At 45.2% G+C, this 20153-nt stretch overlaps 1 protein-coding gene across 8 annotated transcripts in view; it reads left to right on the top strand.

Annotated features, from left to right (window-relative positions):
* Positions 1-20153, top strand: part of BCAS3 (BCAS3 microtubule associated cell migration factor) — a 314510-nt gene that overhangs the window by 221210 nt on the left and 73147 nt on the right. The gene's annotated exons all lie outside the window — the stretch shown is intronic.

Below are 20153 nucleotides of genomic sequence, written 5' to 3'. Positions count from 1 at the left end.
TGCTCTGGGTTGGATGTACTGAGAGGTGGGATGTTATTTAACTTCCAGAACTTCACATGAAATTTCATATTATGGCTGTGATGGCAGAAACTCCCTGGAGATGAAATTGTGTTGATACAGAGATCAGTTAAATATAATTTTTGTGGGTTTCTTTGTTTCACATCAAGCTCTGTGATTTCTTTCCAGAAGAAAACACTTGGGGACTCCTGCTGCCTATAGGAACTGTTCAATCAGTGTTAACATGCAACTTGTCAGGAGCACAGTCCTTAAAAATACTTATTCTGAAGGTCCCTGGGCTTTGAATAGAAAATGTCATGAAAAACAGTGATTTATTCTCTTTTTTTCTTTTTTTTTAACTTTCTAAAAAATTTTAGCATTTCTGTTTGGTTTCAGGAAGCTAAAAATAGAAGGTAAAATTGGTTTTGCCTTTTGATTTCATAGAATCAGACTATTTACTCACATTTATTCCTCGTAGTGGTTTCAGTTGATTTAGTAATTTCAGTTTGACTCGAGTGGGGACCTGTTGGTGAGGGGAGAGAACTGGTCATGGGCCAGCAGCTTTCTCCTTCACCACAGCCTGCCTTGACAAACTATTTAACGTGATCAGTGAGAAGATTTTCTTGTGTGATGTCCAACTCCTTCTGGTTTGGGCAAATTCCACACGAGTTTGGAGCCTTGTGCTGCCACAGGAAAGCTTTGCTTTGTAGCAGTTCCCAAGCTCCAAGCACGGGTGGTGGTTGTTCTTCAGGCTGTGATCAACCTTTCCAAACCTCAGAGGTTTATATATCAAAAGCAGCATTTAAAGCTTAGGTGGGTTTTCCTTTCCACCAGGACCTTTTCCCAGCGCTCTGGCAGATCCTCTTCAATTATTTCAACCGACATTAACCCAACTGCCACGAGTGATGGGGCAGGATTTTGTGGACATCAGCACGGTGCTGAAAATGAGTCAAAACTGCCCAAAAATGGCCCTGGCTGGGTTTGTTTTACAAGTGGAGGAATTGCTTAATTGGGGGAATTACATAACTCGAGAAACCAGTTGTTTTTGTAATTCTGGTAACGTTTTTGTCTGCCGGGACACTTCCCATGCAGCAGGTTTGAGCTGATCCAATTAGTAAGAAAATTGGTGTAATTAACCTGTCCGTTAATGAAATGTGGGCGCACACTCTGCTCTCAGTCGCTGGTTTGGGGTTGGGTTTCCTTCATTATCCTGTTGCAGAAAGCAAATTTCTCTCCATATCATCTATACTGAAAGCATGTAGAATCACAGAATAATTTAAGTTGGAATATACCTCTAAAATCATGGAGTCCAACAGTTCCCCAGCACTGCCAAGGTCACCACTAAACCGTGTCCCCAAAGTGCCACATCTTTTAAATTCCTCCTGGGACTGTGACTCCACCTCTGCCCTGGGCAGCTGTGCTGGGCCTTGATGACCCTCATGGGGAAGGAATTTTGCTTCTCCTGGCTCTTCACTCCTTGGCCCGAGGTCCTGATGGGAAAGTTGCTCTCTGGAGGGATGAGCCTCCAAGGAGGGGTGGCTGTTGCCGAGATTAACTGGCACGTGGAGCAAATCACCTTTTTTTGATGAGAGGAACCGTGATAAACCCTTGACAGGTTCCCTGTAGTGTGGCTTGTGCAGGGAACAGTTGAGCATGGAAGAGTCACCCATGACTGGTGCCACTGCAGAATTCCAAACTGCCTCGGAGAAGGCCCAGGAGAAAAATCCTCCAAGACAAGGAGCTCTCTGGATAAACTCCTGTGTGCAGCGCTGTGGAAAATTTTACTCAGCAGTTGCCTTCCCTTGTAGTTGATTAATACAAGATTTCAGTGTTCCCAGTCCATTAATCTTCACAAGCACATCTGCATACTGGAAAAAAAAAATGTTTTTAAAAACAACATTAAAAAAAAAATTAACAGGCACTGATGATTTTGAAGATAAAAAGAACCAAAAGAGCAACGATGAACTGCAGTTCACTTGCAGTTATTATGTGAATCCCAGTCCCACGTGAGAGGGGGGCTCTGCCACTTCAAATATTTTAAAAGAGGAAAATGTTGCAAAGTGGTTGCTCTCCAGGCCCTGTGGAATATCCTGGCCTGCATTGTATCAAGTAATAGTATCTTGCAAGCCAAGAAAGTATTAGGGAGGTGTTAGAGACATCACAGGAGGAGCTGGAGGTAATGTTGGGGGGTTGAGAAGTTAATTACCTTCAAAAGAAACAAAGAGTGAAGGTGTTTAAGAACCAAATTCTAGGAGAGCAGGCTTTGAGGTTTAAGGAGTGCACAGCTAAATTTGGATAGCTAAGTCCATTCTTTTCTAGCACGTTTGCTAATACAAACAGGATAACAGTGATGTCAAAAATCCTGATATTTCCTGAAGTGGGGTATTTTAAGGGTTCCCTTCGCCTTTTGAAACTGCAGCTTCATGAACGACAAAGCCCATGGTTAGTTTTATGACCCTGGATTTCTATTTGTTTTATCAAGTACTTTTCTAGTAAGGAGATACCCCAAAAGCCTGCCAGGTAACTCTGTGATCCCCTTCCCATTTATCCCAGGAGGACCGAAAGGCCTCGTTGTCCAGGGCAGTGTTTGCTTTGAGGGAAGACAACTGAGCACAATAAACCCTCCCAGGCTCTGCTCCCCAGTTCCAGAGGGAGAACTGCATCGTGAGGAATTTGGGACTTACAGCTCAGGCAGGATCTTACCCCAAACCCACCTTCCCTCAGTGGCTCAGGCTGGGACAGTGCCACGTGCCCTCTGCCAGCTCTGGCAGCCACAGTGGGCGGGGGTGGCCGTGACATCTCCATTGCCAAGTTCCTGCATCCCTTCCCAAGCACTTCCAGCCTTGACAGGAACAAGGCACCGAGAGCAAACCGAGCAGGGAAGGTCTGAAAATCTGGGAAATTCAGTGTAGCCCTTATTTAGATCAGATTTTTACCAAGAGTAACTGGATTCTAAGTTCATTTAAAGAACTAATTTTCTAGATCCGGGTGTTTTTATAGTGAGGGGATGTTGTAAAGGAGTTGTTTATAATGGAGTTTATCTTAGACGTGGAACTTTTTGCCAGCCTAGTATCAGGAACGGTCTGGAAAAGCCTTGCAGTGGTGGTAGCTTAAGGAAGGGGGACCAGGGTGGGGGAGAAAACCTAATAAAAATAGCTGAGATCATTCAACAGTTATCAAGAAACAGATACTGCAGTTTTATAACAGAGAGCACTAAAAGTATATGCACTCTTAAAAGGCAATTAAAATGTATACTCCAAAACTATAAAACATTTTCTTTTCATCTGGAACATTGAGGGCAGATTACAACACATTAATAACGTTTTGTTTACAGTTCAGTTTCTGATGGCTTCCAAATGCAGTCTGTGTAGATTAACCAGAAGGAGTCCAGTTCTCTTTTAAGAGAGCTTGTAAAGGAAAGCAATGTGGTAAGATTGTTATGAAAAGCTGGTGTATTTAGGAAATAGCACTTAGCAGGGTCTCTCTGAATGGCTGCCAGGTCAGGAAGCTGAAGTGCAAGGCTTGGCCCTCGTTCAGGCCCCCCAGTCCCGGCTCCTTGACCACACAGTACGTCAGGAGCATGTCCCGGCGAGCCAGGAGCCCTCACCACGCCCCCGCCGCTTGGCACACGCATTTTCACATAACCCAGGGCTCCGAGGGGAGGGAGGCACGGCGGGGCCGAGGGAACAGGCTGCTTATTAAAATAGAAATGGATAAATAAAAGGAGCCTGGGAATGGAGCGGCGGCCCGGTCCCGCTGCCGCGGTTCGCGGCCGGTCCGCCGGGATCCGCTCGGTGCCGGCGCGGGAGGGAACGTGGCACCCGCTCCCAGAGCTCGTCCTCTGCTCCCCGGGGGCCTGTGCCAGCTGTGCCTCTTGGTGAAGGAGCTGAGGAGCACAAGGGTGTTGTCCCAACAAGATCCGTAATAAATTGGGCGTGTTGTGACAGGACAAAGGGGAATGGCCTTAAGCTGGAAGAGCGTGGGTTTAGGTTGGATATTGGGAAGAAATTCCTCCCTGTGAGGGTGGGGAGGCCCTGGCACAGGTTGCCCAGAGAAGCTGTGGCTGCCCCATCCCTGGAAGTGTCCAAGGCCAGGTTGGACAGGGCTTGGAGCAACCTGGGCTAGTGGAAGGTGTCCCTGCCCATGGCAGGGAGTTGGAACCAGATGATCTTTAAGATCCAACCCAACACACCCTGGGATTCTGTGAAATATGCCCAGAACTGTTGTGTGAGGCAAGAGGGGGCAGCTTGGTGGCATGACCAGGCTGGGAGCCCTGTGAATGTTGGTCAGATGAGGTGATGTCTCCTCCAGGTCCAGGGCTGGTGCCACTCAGCTCGTTTCTCCAGGATTCCTTGTCTCCATCGGGCATTTGGGTGGCAGAAGGTGGGAATGGACCACTGGCCCACCAGGCTTGGTGCTTGTACAGGGCAAGGGGATCCGTGGGGATGGATTATGTCCTCCACATGGTAACTTTCCTGCTTTTTGTGATCACAGTGGTGAGGGAAAACAGCATTGGCAAGGAGTTAGTTTAGTTCATAATATCATGGCTTCTGGGACTCCTGGTGACATTTTCATTGCTGTTTTCTGTTAGGAAAAGGCCAAAATGGGACTCGCTGGTGACCCAGTACACCCAGTCCTTCTTCAGTATCTCTGTTACCCACATTTCCCCCTTTCTCCCTCTCAGCCAGCTCTGTGGAAACCACCAGGTATTGAGAATAATATAAAATTTGATTTTTCTGAAGTGCTGCAGTGGTATATTTTATATTAAATACAAGGGGAACACAATTGCTCTCCAGTCACTCCTTCATGAGAGTTATCCTTTGGCTGTGCTTTATTTCATCGTGTAAGTCAGTGCTGGTCATTTGTACAGACTCTTTTCAGGGCTCTCAAACTGCTCTTTTGCCCTTAGAAATGGATCCCCTGGTTAGAAAAATCTGCTTTTCGCAGCCACTGAGTTCACTTCAAAACCCTTTTTCCAGAGAAATGGGGGGGTATGAAGTGCGTGGTTCCATCTAACACTTGGGTCACTAATAATTCCTGGCTTTTCTTGGAAAGAGCCCTGGGTATTAGCAACATGTTGTACATTAACAACTCCCGCGCTTGATGGGAAAATCTAATAAATTGTCATTACTCAGAACTGAGTAATTATACACAAAATTCAGTGTGTGCATGTGTGTGTGTGTGAGGGAGGAACTTCAGCTTGTTCTTGGTTTCAGACAGTGACTCATTAAGCCACCCTAAAGCCTCGGATCTGCAGCAGAAGACTCTGAACGTTAACACTTCCATTCTCATCTCCATAAATGAGGATTTGAACACATAATTCCCTGAGATGAGTCTATACCTCTTGATTTTTTATTTCTAAATCTATGCTCAACTGGCAGATGTTAGGGAATAGCTTTTAGCATTTTTTCATTTAGATTCTGATTAAAAGATACGGGTTTTGTTTGGTTTTTTTTTCCTTAAAACCAGCAAAACTAATTATTCATGAGCGCAAAAATCATCATCCCTGACTAAGAGACGTCTCAATCGAGGGTCAGCAGCAGATAATGTGAGGTCTGTAACAACTGTGTCCCAGAATAGTGTTTCTGGATTTCATTATCTGCAGGAATAGAGGAGAGGAGAAAGTTCAGGAGCTGTTCCTGCCTCTGCTCCCTCCCGACCGTGCTCAGATCCCGAGGTCTGCGTCGAGGACGGGGTGATGTGGGTTTGCTCAGAGCTCTGGGGTTCCTCTGCTTCCCTCTAGTTGGGCTTCAGGTATCAGGGCATCATTCCCAGGGACTGAAAAGCTGAGGAGTGAAAAGGAGCAGGGGAAAAAATGTTATTTAAGCTGATCCAGAGTGACTGAATTCCTTCAGCTGCCCGTGAACTCAAAGACCTACTACTGGAATAACAGTTTTCCCATATTTATTATTCATATCCTGCCCAGTTGCTGGTTATTTGTCACCACACCTTCATCACTGTCAGGATGAAAACGGATTCAGTTTCTCTGCTGTATTCCTGGTTTGCTTCCTGATGTTGTGCAACACCTGAAATCCTGATCCCGTGGGCAGTAGAGCAGCAGAGGAAGGATCCAGGCTTGCACCACTGTGCATTGTCTAAAATCCATGACTCGGGGAAAAACAGTGTATCTGATTTCATTAGCTGGGAGATCATAATCCAATTATTTTATTTTTAATTTCTCTTTCCTGAGCTGTTTTGCAGATGCTGCTTTTTGGCCCTTTGACAGAAGCCTTTCAGCCTTCCTTATGAAAATCCCAGATTGCAGCCTTCCGTGGGGGCATTTCTTGAGTTATAGAGTTAACCTGAGAAGGCAGAAAAAAGGCCTTATTACATTGCTACAAGCTGCCAGCTCCTTGCTAATATTTTAAAGGTGTGGGTGCATGTGTTGCTCTTGTGTAGTATCAGTTCTCTGTGATTTTGTAAACAGAGCCCTGTGAACCCTGAGTACCCGAGCTGCGGTGTAAAGACAAAACTAAAATTACTCATTTTAAGGTCATCTGTTTTTACTGACACACCAAAGGTCCAGGAGAAGGAGTGAGCAAGCATCATATTTCTCAAATACAAAATTTTACAGTGGGAACGTGTTATAAAACATTCTGCCAGTGTTGTTTCCCTTGGGATTTAGAGTGAGAGACATGAAGGCTGACAACTCTCTTCCTGTTGTAGGTCAGAGCTTCAAGGAACTCTGTAATCTTCCCACCAGCTTTACTCTCTCCTGGAACTCACGGTTAAAATTAGATGCTGGCTGAACTTTAGCAGTTCAATTTGAAAGCTTTTCGGAGGCAGAAGTAAAACAACTGCAGAGGGGACTTTTCTCACAGTGCCATTTTGAGAACAGCTTTGTACGAACGTCCTCCGCGAACCGCCGGGTGCCTTGCAGAGATGTTGTCATAAATCATGGTTAACAGGAGAGGCATCATGGAAATAACCTCTGGGTGCACTTTGTCTTGCACTGAGGTATCTTTCTTTAGGGTATTATGTTATCTCATGATTTGGTTTGGGTTTTTCTGTTTCCCCTGCTGCCCCACGCTTTGTCTGGGACGGCGCACGGGCACTTTCTGCCCCGGCAGAATGTCAAAGATCAAACAAACAGGGGGAAAAGAGAGGGTGACAAGGCCTTACAGTACGTGCTGTGAGTTATGAACTGCCAAAGCAGGAATTAGGAGCTCCAGCAGCTCGGGAAAGCCTCTGCATACAGTGCAGGAGGGTGAGGTGTTCTGCTTAGTCTCTGCTGCAGGATGCTGTGCCCGTCCCACTCATAACCCAGCCTGCCTTGATTACCCCTTTTATTCGGGCCTCAAAACAGCTTGTAAATTTTTTTATCATTCCTCCCCAGATTGTGTGGAGTGTATTGTAGCCTTCACTTGCCTTTTCCCACATCTGTTTTCCAAACTCATTACTTTCATGTTATTAGGTTCATTTAAAAGCACTGTGTTTATTTCCATCCCGAGAGTTTATTTTTTTAATCTTTGGAATTAATGCAACAACTCCATCAAACCATGATTTATTTTGGAAAAATCGCCATCTATCAATTTTTCCTGCATATTAATTGTTGCTAACACTGCCTTTGTCAGCAGATTGATACCACCAGCAGCACCGAGGAGCTGCTGTTCTGTGTTCAGAGATGCTGTGCTGGGAATACTATTTGTAATTTCAATTACTTGTAATAATAATACAGTATACTCAGTGTACTTTAGGAGGACACTCTCCTGAGGAGAGCTTTTGTCCCCTACTTGCTTGCACAGTACCTCACACAACATTTGTCTGATCTCAATTGAACCCAAGGGCTTTTCCTTAACACAAATATTAACCCGAGCCCGTGGCCAGTCCAACAACTGCCTGAGGACACTGAAATGTCTGTGATCATCACTTCCCAGGCTAATCATCTTGCCTGTCTCACTCTTATCTTGCTTTTGGCAGCTATTTTTGCCACCTGTAGTTTCTCTTCCCAGTCTCGTAGCAGAATTTTTGGGGTCTGGCAGCTTCTTGGCCTGTATTAATAAAATGTGTAAAACATTTCCTAGGGCTGGGACCATCAGGTGCCCGTGGTGTGGGAATAGTAAAGAGTGATCACAAGTCCCACACAGTGACATGAGGTGAGGTTAGCAGAGCTCTCCTGTCTTTAATCCACGTTGGAATTTAAGATAAGGAATGCACAAACACACCATACGCTGTTTGTCATTCATTTCCCCATTTCCTCATTGCAACTGTAGTCACTTCTTAGAGAAAAATTACACTTCTGTGAGAAAATTATGGATATGTGGTTAATCACCCTTAAAAATGCAAATTGTATGTGCTGCAAAGTGTATGGAAGAGGTTTTATTCCTGGACTAAACCGGGGAGGGAACGTGCTCTCACCTGGCCCAGCGGCCGTGCCATCAGCCTTGGGCTTCAGGAGAACCAACCAGGCCTCTGTGGGCTGAATTCCTTTGGAGTTTGGGAATAGTTCATTACCCCAAAGGGGATTTGGGGTTCTGTGGATCGGTGCTTAAATCACTGGAGATTTCATAGCTCTTTGTGCATAAAATGTCCATCCCAAAGGCCTCCTGGAGGGATTCACAGTAAACTTCTGACTGTTCTCCCTCATCACTCCCTGCAGAGATTAATGAAAAGCGGTATAAAATTGTATTTTATCAAGTTTTCTCCCCATTGGCCTCAGGTGTGTTATTTTTTTTAATTCAAGATGAAGGCACTACACATTTTGGATTAGAAACATTTCCTATCCATTAATATCCAGTAACTTAGATTTGAAGTGCAGGAGAAGCCTTTGGCAACTGTAAGCACTTGGTGGTTATTAATGCCAAAGCTGTAAAAATGAAAATGGGAAGTCACTGCATAGTGTTAGTGTTGTTTACATTCCTCATTTGATTCACATATTAACCACAATTAACGTGCTTGCTGGATTTCAAGCATGTGTTTCTTCTATCACAGAACATTGGGGGTTTTTTTTCTCACATGCTTTTTACTCCAGGTCGTTCCTCGTTGGGAAAGCTTTTAACAGATTCAGACAGTGGGAAAGAATTGTGATTTGCATTATCTCAGGGAATGTGTGTGTTGGGATGGGCTGGGGATGTTCTGCTGTGCAGTGACCCTGCTGGGTGCTGCTGTGTTAGTGCTTCATGGGGTTCTATAAATGTCCAGCTCTGGTTGGGGGGGATTTTTTTTTTTTTTTTTTGAAATTTGCCTTTTTTCTCTCTCAGGCACTTCCAGATGGGGATGGTGTTCTTGATTACAACTGGAATAATAATAATAATAGTTCCCTGTGAATAGTTCCTGGTCCTTCCCTCTTCCTGATAATCCCTCCTTTCTCACCCCACCCCCCTGGTCTGAACTCCCTCATCCCCCCATTTTCTTTTGTAGCCCTGTGGGCTAGGGAGGGATTAATTGTACCAATAAACACAACTTTATTTTATAGTTTTATAGCATGATTAGCTATCAAATACTTTGTGCTAAAATAACATTTGCTAGGCTGTTTCAAGACAAAGTTTTGTTAGGCACAGTGGGCCTTTAATCCCCGGAGGAGTTCAGCTGACTAAATATAATATTAGTTAACATACTTTACTGATGTTAAGAAAATACTTCTGTGCTACTAAGAGATCCTTAGTCATGGTATTCCATTTGCAGTAATGGCTCTTTTCCTTTGCATGGAGTTTGTAAACTTGTAGAACAATTTGGTTGATTAATTCTGTCCCTTTTTTTAAATGGTGATAGTTATCTTTTATTGGAAATTCCCCTTAGTGTTACGGACAGGGCTTGATTCTGTCATTGTGTAATTAATTAAGATATTATAGGAAATTGTTGTTTACATAGGCTTTTGAGAGCTCACATTTAGGAACATCACTTCATCCCTCTTGTGCCATTTTTCCGCTGATCTAATTCCCCTTGGTGGGGCAGGGGATACAATTGCCTTCTCCATGACAGATCATGGAATGGTTTGGGTTGGAAGGGAACTGGATCATCCAGTGCCACCCCCTGCCATGAGCAGGGACACCTCCCACTATCCCAGGTTGCTCCATCCCCATCCAACCTGGCCTTGGACACTCCCAGGGATGGGGCAGCCACAGCTTCTCTGGGCAACCTGTGCCAGGGCTTCCCCACCCTCACAGGCAGGAATTTTTTCCCAATATCCAATCTAAGTGCTGTTAACACAATTCAGCCATCAGAATTGTTTATCCAGTATCCAGAGTATATTTTCCCAGGAACATCAGAGTTAAACTACAGAATAACCTTCTGAGAGGTGACAACCTCACCATGCAGGACATGTGGAGTGAGACAGATGTCTCTGCAGAGAGCAGTGCTGGGTGTGTGGGAGGGACAGCTGAGATGGTCCAACAGGGCTTTGCAATTTCAGGTTTTGCATTTAAACCAAAACCCAAGTAAAGCAGCAAGAAATATTCCAATGGCATATCAGCTGGAAGTCAGGGAGCTTGCTTTCCTCCTAGGAAGCATCTGTCAGGAGCAGGTGGGTGTGCCCGGGACGGGTTGTCTGTGGTCTCGAGGGCTGGTCACTGCTGAGTGTGGCTCTAAGATTCTTGCATGCTAAGGACTCTGAGAGTAAAACTATCCAAAATCTCTCAAGTGACCAGATTGTTATAAAACCCATGACTCAGTGGCGCCTTCCCTCCTGTCCTCATGGCGTTGACCGCCCTTTGTGCTGTGTTAGAAACTCGTGTGTTTTGATCTGCTGTAATCCAAACGTATTTAGTCTGGGTTTTATTCCACTTTGTAAACACGTTTTTTCCGTAGCTGCAAACGTCTCCACAATTATTTGTTTCAATCTGTAAATTGAACAAAAGGCTTTAATAAACAATGTCCCCAGGCAGCCTCTCCTCTCCTCCTCGTGAAGAGACAGGGTTTCTAAACCCAGCCGCCTGTAAACTCGTTAGAAATTCAAAGGGGGAAACTTCCACCATTTTGTCCAGCTTGGCCATTTAGGAGTTCAAAACACTTCTTGCCATGTAGCTGAATTTGTAAACAAAGTTTGGAATTACAAGTTGGTGTCTCAGAGCCTGCTGCTGGTGGCATTGGGTCTCATCCGAAACGTGGCACCGCGTGTGACAAGTAGGAACTTGCTGGAGGAGACTTTATGGCTTGATTCAGCCTGTAGCTGACCAAAATGCTTGATTTTATACTTGGGATCTCTGCTTATAATTGCTAAGCTGTAATTAGACAAGTATAAGCTCCATCAAGCGGCTCCTGGCTATGGATACTGTAAACACAGGAGCTTGGACGTCACGGTGGGGTGGGATGGCCGGGAGACGTCCGGCTGCAAACTCTGCTGGGAATTCAAACTTCTCGTAGGATCCTGAGCCCACAGCTGTTCTGCTGCATTTTAGCAGTGCCTGAGACAGTCTTTAGCTTCCCTACATCCTAAGGAATTTGAGCTGAGGAATTCCTGATTCATGTTGTTTGAATCACTTGTATAAAAGTGTACGATGTCCTCGCTCGTGTGTGTTGATAACACACACACGCCCATTCACAGACAGGAATTAAATCCACCAAACATTGGAGTGGTTGTAAAAGAAAGTAAATCTGCTGCTGGTTCAGCTCATCTCAGGAGGATGAAGGACATTGTGAGGTTTTGAAGGGAGAAAATTAGAATGGCCAAAGCCCGACTGGAACTTAAACCTGCCTAAAAAAGACACCAAAAATGTTTCCACAAATACATCATCAACAAAAGGAGGGTGAGGAGAATCTCCATCCTTTGTTGGATGCAGGGGAAACATAGTGACTGAAAGGCTGAGGTGCTCAATGCCTTGTTTGCCTCAGTCTGTAACAGTAAACTCTGTTGTCCTCAGGGTACTCAGCCCCTGGAGCTGGAAGAGAGGGATGGGGAGCAGAATGAAGTCTCTCTAAAGTCTCTCTTCCTCTCTAAATGACAACCACCACAACAGACACCCTTTCCTTGTTCAGTGTTGAGGTTTTAATTTGTTTTCCAGCACTACAAGATATTTAGCCACTGGATTTTGCCTGCAGAGCAGAACTGGAGGGAGGCAGGACAGGGTACAGGGGGGTTGTTTGAACCTTTCTCTCTCTTGATCCTTGTTGGCTGGAACAACTTCTCCTTTCAGCACATTTTTAGGTGTTTCCTGATTGGCACCACAATGTATTTATTGCCCCTGCTGTTGGGAAATCGTGGCTCAGGTGTAATGGGAAGGGTTCTCCACTGCTGATAAATTCTGGGTGTAAAACATCCCCCTGCTCGACAGCAGAGGTTTATTTGTGTCCTTTCCAAATCACTCCTCAAGATTTCAGAACTGCTGTTCAGTAGAAAGGTGCTGGGGTTTTCCAACCCCTAACCCTTCACTGGAAAGAAGTTTTGGTACTCCCTGTTGCAGACACACTGAGCTTCAGCCTATTCATCTGCCCATCTTATCCCTGGTTTTCTTGTGAACAGGAGGGGTGGGATTGTTTGTTCTCTTACACTGCTCTTTTTAACTGTTTTTATCAACCTTTGCTTGGAGAAGGAGCTGGTTATACAGAGGCTCCATGTCTGTGGTTCCCTGCTAGGTGACACTGTCTTTCTCACAAGTCTTCTGCTCCTTTTGTGCAAAATATGGCGTGTGAGGTTTTTCTTGTTTTGGCTTTGGCCAGACTCTTCTGCCATTGACTTCATTGTTAGTGCTAATAAAACCATGGGAAGTGTTTTGATGGGTAGGAGATTGCAGGGACTTGAGGTTTGAGCTTTGATGGTGTATTGGCTGCTGCACATAATCTTTGGTAAACCAAAGATAAAAAAGCACAGCTTGTTTTAGAAAGCCATGGGCTTTTCAGAATGACGCTTGGCAAGTTTTGATCCTCACTTTGTCAAGTATTTTGTCCACATATCAGTTGTTTTCTGCCTGTGTTTACACTCATTTTTGCCTCCGGGCTTGTTTTACTGAGTCGGATAAAGTGTTTATTATGTGGGTTGCAAAATATGTTCCTAATGGGATCCTAACCCGTGGTGCCACAGTGGCTGGGGGTTGTTGGGATCTCCTGTTGTGCAACAGGGAGTGGGGCAGGTAACCACAGCCCAGCATGTTGGCTTCCCTTTGGGGAGCCTGGAGGGTTGTGGCAGGGCAGGACTTTGCTGGGCTCCCTCAGCATTAACTGTTTGCTTGGCTTGGCTGGTGGCTGCTGGCAGGGTCATCCCCCTGAGAGATCTTGAGTCTCTTCCATACCCAGAGCCTCCCCTCTTCAGAAATTAGGGCAAGTTGCAGCAGCTCCACAGGCTGGAATTTGGATCACGACAGTGTCAAAGTGGCTCGTGCTCGTTCTTCTGGCAGGTTATTTGGGGGGAGCTGGTGGATGAAGGTCCTCAGCAAACCAGCAAAGTTCTCCTTGCCCTGTGACCAGCCTCCCACTGGCCTGAAGCTGCTCTGGTTTGTAGCCTGTTTATAGCACTTGTGTGCACACACTGAAATTTCAGCTGAATTAGGGATGTATTTTGGGATCTGTTTCCATCTCGTGGAAGATGTGGTGCTCCTGTGGTTTCAGGATATCTCCCACATGTCCTCTCTCAGATTGCTCTGGGTGTTCAGGAACTTTTTCACTTGGAGAGAGCTCTAACTAAAGCTCATTTAGCAACTCTGACCTAATGAAGGCTAAAGAATTTATTCTAAAATACAAATTAGGCCACGATCCTTCCAGAGCCAGAGTGCCTCCTGGAGATTCTCCTAGAAATAAATAACACTGGAAAAGTTTGCTTTCCTTAATGCAATAACGTGTAGGAAGGTAGGTCTTGTATTAAATTACTTTATATGTGATAAGATGTGATTATAATAAAGAAGGAGATTTATGATTACTATAAAAAGAAATGTGATTGTATTATAGTTTAAATAAGTTATTTGCATTTCAGATTTATTTTGGAGTAGTGTCTTTAGGCACCAGCTGTACACTGGGTTCACATGTGCCAGGAACTGTACAAAGAAAACAAGATTATTGCTGCTTTAGGAGCCTTGAGGGAAGTTGTGGCTTCCCAGGTTGTATCACTTCACTCTGCAGAATAAATGTAGAACCTCATCCTTTCACTACTAGCAAGTAAAAATTACTTTGAGAATGGAGTTAGAAGCTGTGTCATGATAACCTGGTGGGCTGTTCAGTGGGACCCCCTAAGAGGCATCTTAGGAAATTCTTTTTCCCCCTCTACTTTTGATTTTATTTTTTTTTACTTTTTGCAGTTGTATTAAGCACAGACATTCATCCCACAACAGGTTCAGCCGAGATCCAGGGCTGTGTAAATAATGTAGATGGAGCTGACTTGGATGAGGTGCAAATTGGGATCACACGTCTGCCGGGCTGGAGTGATTTACGTTCTCTGGTTACAGCAGTTAATTGTGGGTGCCCTGATAAGCCCTGTTTACTGCCAGAGCAGCTTGTCACAGGCCTGCTGAGCATCAGCACTGGGCCATTTAAGGCTCCATTACCTGCTCTGGTTACTATTGCACGGGAAGGGTCTAATGCAGGAGAAAATCCAAATGCCATCTCCTGTCTGATGCAGGATTGGAGACCTGAAATTCCCGTTTCAGTTCCTTCACCCTCTGGTAGCAGAAATGTTAAAGGATTAAGTTGTCTAAAAACTAGTGTTTGGAAAAGGAATTTTTAACTGTTGACACCTTTCTTGAGCCTGGGGCGGGGCTGAGTGTGGCAGGAGCTGCTCGTGGGGTGACCCTGCCCATCACAGGAGATCTGGACCCCTTAGGGAAGGGGCTGTGACCCTGCTCACCCTGCCCATCCCAGGAGATCTGGATCCCTTAGGGAAGTGGCTGTGACCCTGCTCACTCTGCCCATTCCAGGAGATCTGGATCCCTTAGGGAAGGGGCTGTGACCCTGCTCACCCTGCCCATCCCAGGAGATCTGGATCCCTTAGGGAAGGGGCTGTGACCCTGCTCAGTCCTTCATCGAGCTGGGAAACAGGAGCTCCCTAAAGCCGGGCTCTAGAGACTGCCCAGAGCACAGGGCCCAGCCCTGGGAAGGAGCCATTCCCGCCTGCCCAGCTGTCAGGGATGGTGCTGGGAGGCTCCATGGAAAAGCCAGCACGTTCCCCAGCTTCTGTTACCTTTTTGGTGTGATTCCCACGGAGCGGGACGGGAGCAGTTGGTCTCCGCTCCCGACCCTTGACTGCGCTCAGAGCTCCAGCCTGCCAAGTTTCCACTCCTTTTGTAGGCACAGGGAGATGGGAGGGAAAGGGCAGGATCCACGGGCAGCTCCAGCACCCTTCCTTCCCTGGGAGCTTCACACCACTCACCCTTGAAGAGAAGGATGAGCCCCCCTGTACTGTTCAGTGCGTGTGCAGGTGGGGTGGGCACAACCTGCAAGTCCTTCCTGCTGCCCAGAGGGTTTTTCTGTCCATAGTGTTTTTCCCCTTCCATCTTCCTCAGCTTGGGGCTGCCTCTGTGCTGTCTGCAGGGTGACAATCAGCACCAAGAAAGCTGTACCTTAAATTAAGTTGTCATTAAACATCGTACAGAGGGTGGGGGATGCTCCTACCCCATTCCTTGTGTGAAAAATCTTAACCTAAACTTTTAAACCCCCTGAGGACAGTTGATTGTGCAGCGTGGCTGGTACCCAGCGGGCTCAGATTACTGGGTTTTTTCCTAAATGGGAAGAAAAGCAGCAGCATGGCATGTGTTTTCCAGCATTCTGGGTGTTCATACACACCCCTCTGACAGCCCTGCTTGAGCACCCGTTGGTACACCAAGGGTACAACGTGTAGTGTTATTGAAACAGCCCACAGAAAGCCTTTGGGATAAAGTAACATCCTGTGATCATCTTAAATCTGAGCTAATTTTAAAGTATCCCTGCCTAAATTGCATCTGTTCATCAGATTAAACTAAAGGAGTCGAAGGTAAAAATGAAATAAAGGGTTTCCCTTTGCAACTCGGGGATTGTTTCTTAGGCACAGAAAAATGAGTGTTTGCAGCCCCCTCAATAATAACCCACAGAAACACCCAGTGCTCTGCCCCATCACAGCCCTGGGGCTCCCAGCCTGACCATCCTGCCCTCCCTGCTACTGGAAACACAGGAAAAGTGCCCTGTGAGCAGAGTGTCCACACAGAAGCAACTTTAATCTCCAAGTTTATCCCTGAGACAGCTCCACAGGGGAATTTCAGCCTCACCGGCAAGAGGAGGAGTAAGGAATGAGCTCAATCACTCAAAAGAAAATTCAGCAAGCTTTAAAATAATGCATCTTGAGTGCCAATATATTGTATAGGTTGCAATATACTGGTTAATGAATGTTGAATTAGTAAGTCAATATTCCCATTCCCCAACCTTTTAGGGTAATTTTGCGTGAATATATAAAAAAAAAAAAAAACTAAAACATCCAGCACATGTTTGTGCAGGGTTCAGTTTTCAAGGGCAGCTTGATCTGACCAGAAAGTTTCCAGTCCAAGGAGTGGCAGCTAAAAGATGCCCCTGTTACCTCCACGGGTCTGGAAAAGCGCAGGGAGGTTCTGCACATGTTTTGTGGCTTCTCTGTGTGTTCCTCCAAATGGGAAACAGCAGAACCTGTTAACATTGTGGTGAATTTTAGTTTGATTTTTTGTGTTCTTATATGGAGTCCTACTGTGTTGGGACTGCTGGGAATCCGGGGAAAGGAGAGAGGAGACTATCAAGGGATACAGAGGCGTACATTGACCATAAAGGGAAAAGCATTGCTGGACTTTGTGGGCACCTGGTTGTAATTTCCATTGGACTCAGAGGGGTCACCTGTGCAGGAAAAAGTGCCTGAGCATGACTTCACCATGTCTTCACTTTTATTCTAATCCTCTTGACCCAGTTGAATTCCTGGTGGTGATGCAAATCTCCCAGCACTGAGTTCATGTTAGACTCAGGTTTAATTTATTCGATGAGCAGCAAAGGCTTCTGTGGTTTTACAGTGCAGAAGGAACTGGTCATTTCCCTCAAAAAATTGATGAATTTGAAATCCATTCAAATGAGATATTTCTGTCTTGTGACAAGAGCTTAATAGCTTCTTGCATTTGTGTTTGGAAACATATTCTTTGAACTTCTGCGTAGCGTTCAGCCAGTATAAGGCAAACATTCTTCTTCAGTTGGTAATAGGCTGTCTGGTGTCTGTAATTCAGTTATTTAGCTTCAAAATGAACTGTATATATTTGTAAGTTTTTAATTAAGATGTGTTTCTCCTCGGAGCTTTTCAGAGCTTACTCAGAGGAGCATCAAACACGGCATAGTTTTGGTCTTTCCTCTCTGCCTATTAGCTTCCCCCTCCTCTGCTTATAAATTTCTGATGACAGACATAAACATTTACCTCCGTGGGCATTACTTAACTCTGAGATCACTTTGTTCTATAAATACAAATAAATAAAAGGCCCTTTAATGGGTGCAGGGGGAGCCAGCAGCGAAGTGGTTAAAGGTTTGTGCCGGCAGCCTGGCCAGCAGGAGCTGGCCGTGTGGAGCAGGGGGGACGCCAGCCTGTCTCTAAACTTTTTGGCCCTCCCTGAGTGCAGAGATGAAGGAAGAGCCCTCTATAAATCACTGGAGATTAGAGACCCTGTTCTTGCCGACTCTGCAGGGTTGCACTGCTTAATGTCAAAGCCTCACGTATTACTTTAACAGCACTCCTTTTCTTTATTAAATCCACTTTGAAATAAAAAAATGATGATCTTTCCAGTGAGGGGGAGAAGGCCTAAAAGGATTTAGAAAGTATCTGTTATGTTACATTACGGAGACTAATAACTGCACAGGGAGTAGGTAACATTTTTGCACCATTTCAGAAAGTAAAATGAATAGACTTTACAGAGTTTTCCTCCTTCAAAATATTTATTGCTGTTGATTTTTGAGTAACTTTCGTGGGCTTCTCCCTAAAGGTGGACCGAGCGTGAACGCCGGCGGGGATTTCCCTCCGGGTTTGGCGAAATTAAATTTGCATCTTCATTTTTGCACGTTCCGCAGCATCTGGTTTTAGATTGCTTTTCTTTAACCTTTGGGTTTATTCTGGGGGAATTTTATTCCGCCTCTATCTCCGTCTGAGTAGGATGAAGACATATTTTAAACAGCTGTATCTGTGTCAAATGTCAGTGTTTGCTCGTAGCCTCGCTGTCTTGAGGACGTACAGAGGCTTCCAGGCACTGCATATTTATCCATTATTATGACCTGATTTTCTTCTGATTTGTGAAAGTCACATTTAAGCAGGATATACTATTTTTTTTGACTTGCAAAAGTTAATTACATTGTTTATATGCAAACCACTATTGTTTTCCCACATGTATTCAGTTCCCTCCTTTAATACATTGCATCCCAGCTAACAAATACCCCAAGCCAAAGGAATTGCACATATGTATTTTTTTTTCCTGCACATAAGTGTTTCAGATCCTCCAGGTCATTTAGTATCCATTAGGACACTAAAGCTTCTTACTGTTTTCTCATTAATAGTCAAGTCTGTTACCACGACAAAAACAATTTCTGCGAGACAGGATTCTTTGAGAAACATCCCTGATGAAAGTCCTGGAAATCCTAACAACAAATGTTGTCAAGTTAGATTTCAGCGAAGCATTTCTGTTTCACTGTGCAGCATTATGCCCCAGGAATGTAGTTTTTCTTTTAGTCTCATGACTTTAAACACAACATTGGCATGAAACCCATTAAGAATAACAGATTTATAAGCTCTTGTTGATGGATCCTGTTCAAATGCAGTAGGATGGAAGGTGAAAATATTTTTAGTCTTTAAACGTATTAAAAATAAACTGTGATTATTTTAATTCTCCACATTTGAAGTCATTTGCTTCTTTGCAACTGTTTTTCTACCCGTTCACAGTTCATTTACGGTACAGTCTTGAAGTTTGGAAATAGTTCACACCTATAAAATGTGGGGCTTGCGTTTGCCAGGGAAAATGAATATTGTTTTGCAATGTATCTTATCCAAAAGCTGACAAGTAACAGCTTTTTTTGCTGGTTTACCCTGACAAACAGCTTGAAGGTATCACCTTTGTAGGCGGCTGCCGCAATGAATTGCAGATATTCATTTATAGCTGTTTGTACTCCGTGTGTTCTTTCATGTGCTCAGGAATATTGCCCAGTTCCAAAGTATGAGCTCTTAAAATAACCAGAAATGGGGGGTGGGGTCAAGATATTGTATAAACAGGGCGAGTTTTCTGGGGCTGGCTGGGTGCACGTTTGAGGATCCGGCCCCGGTTGGGGTGAACGCTTCCCAAGTGCACTTTGGAGGCGAGCAGGGAGCGGAGCAGGAGGTTATCAGAGCCCCGAGCGGCGATGCCGACGCTCAGACCAGCAGGCCGTGTTTTATTAGGAGAGAACAACTCTATAAAAGGAACAGGAGATTCAATCATAATATAGTGGGGTGACATGGAGGCAGCTGACAGCATGGCTTCAAAACCCATTTAAGATCCAAGCAGAGTTGCCACGAGTAATGCGCTGCAGCTGGGGAGAGCGTTTTGGAAAAAGCAGGACCTGCCACGGGCCTGTGGATTCGCCGAGCGGAGCCGTCGCCTCGCACGGAAAAGGCTCGGGCTGGGCCCTCCTTACCACCCACAGGCAGCGCTGGGAAAGCTCAGCCGGTGTTTGTGTGTGTGTGTTTTTCCTTCTGAAAGTGGTTTGGGGAGAAATGGGAAGCGATGACCGGTTTGGGTTGGAAAGAGAGGGAATGAAAGCGCCGGCTACGAAGCGGCGCAGCGTGTCCTTCTGGTGGGAGGAAATGCCTCCAAGAAAGGCCATTTTGAAAAAGGGGAAGCGCTCTGGTTCTGGAATTTTTTTTTGTGGTGTGTGAAGAAGTGAAATGCAACTTATAAGGGAAAAAAAAAAAATCCAATTTTCTTCCCCTTGATTCTTCCTGCTGTCCGGCGGTTCAGTAAGTCGCCGCTCTTTTGGTCATCTCTGCTGGGTGGAACATCCAGGGAACATTCCCCAGGGAAGTGGTGGAGTTACCACCCCTGGAAGTGCTCAAAAAACAGGGTAAATGTGGCATTTCATGACAGGGTTCATTGGGCATGGGGGTGTTTGGTCAAAGGTTGGACTCGATGATCTTGGAGATCTTTTCCCACCGCAGTGATTCTGGGGTTGGCTGTTCGTCAGCATTGCTGACTGTCTTTCATCTCTCTTCCTCTGACACCCCTGAGCCAAGTCCTGAAAGCTGCAAAACACTTCTAAATCTGAGGCAAAGACTGGAACGTTTAAAAATTATAAACTTTGGTGTG

This window comes from Manacus candei, unplaced genomic scaffold (assembly GCF_025592945.1).
Source record: "Manacus candei isolate 608988 ecotype Guabito, Panama unplaced genomic scaffold, ASM2559294v1 h1tg000076l, whole genome shotgun sequence".
NCBI lineage: Eukaryota > Metazoa > Chordata > Aves > Passeriformes > Pipridae > Manacus > Manacus candei.
This window is presented reverse-complemented; position numbering and strand designations above follow the sequence as displayed.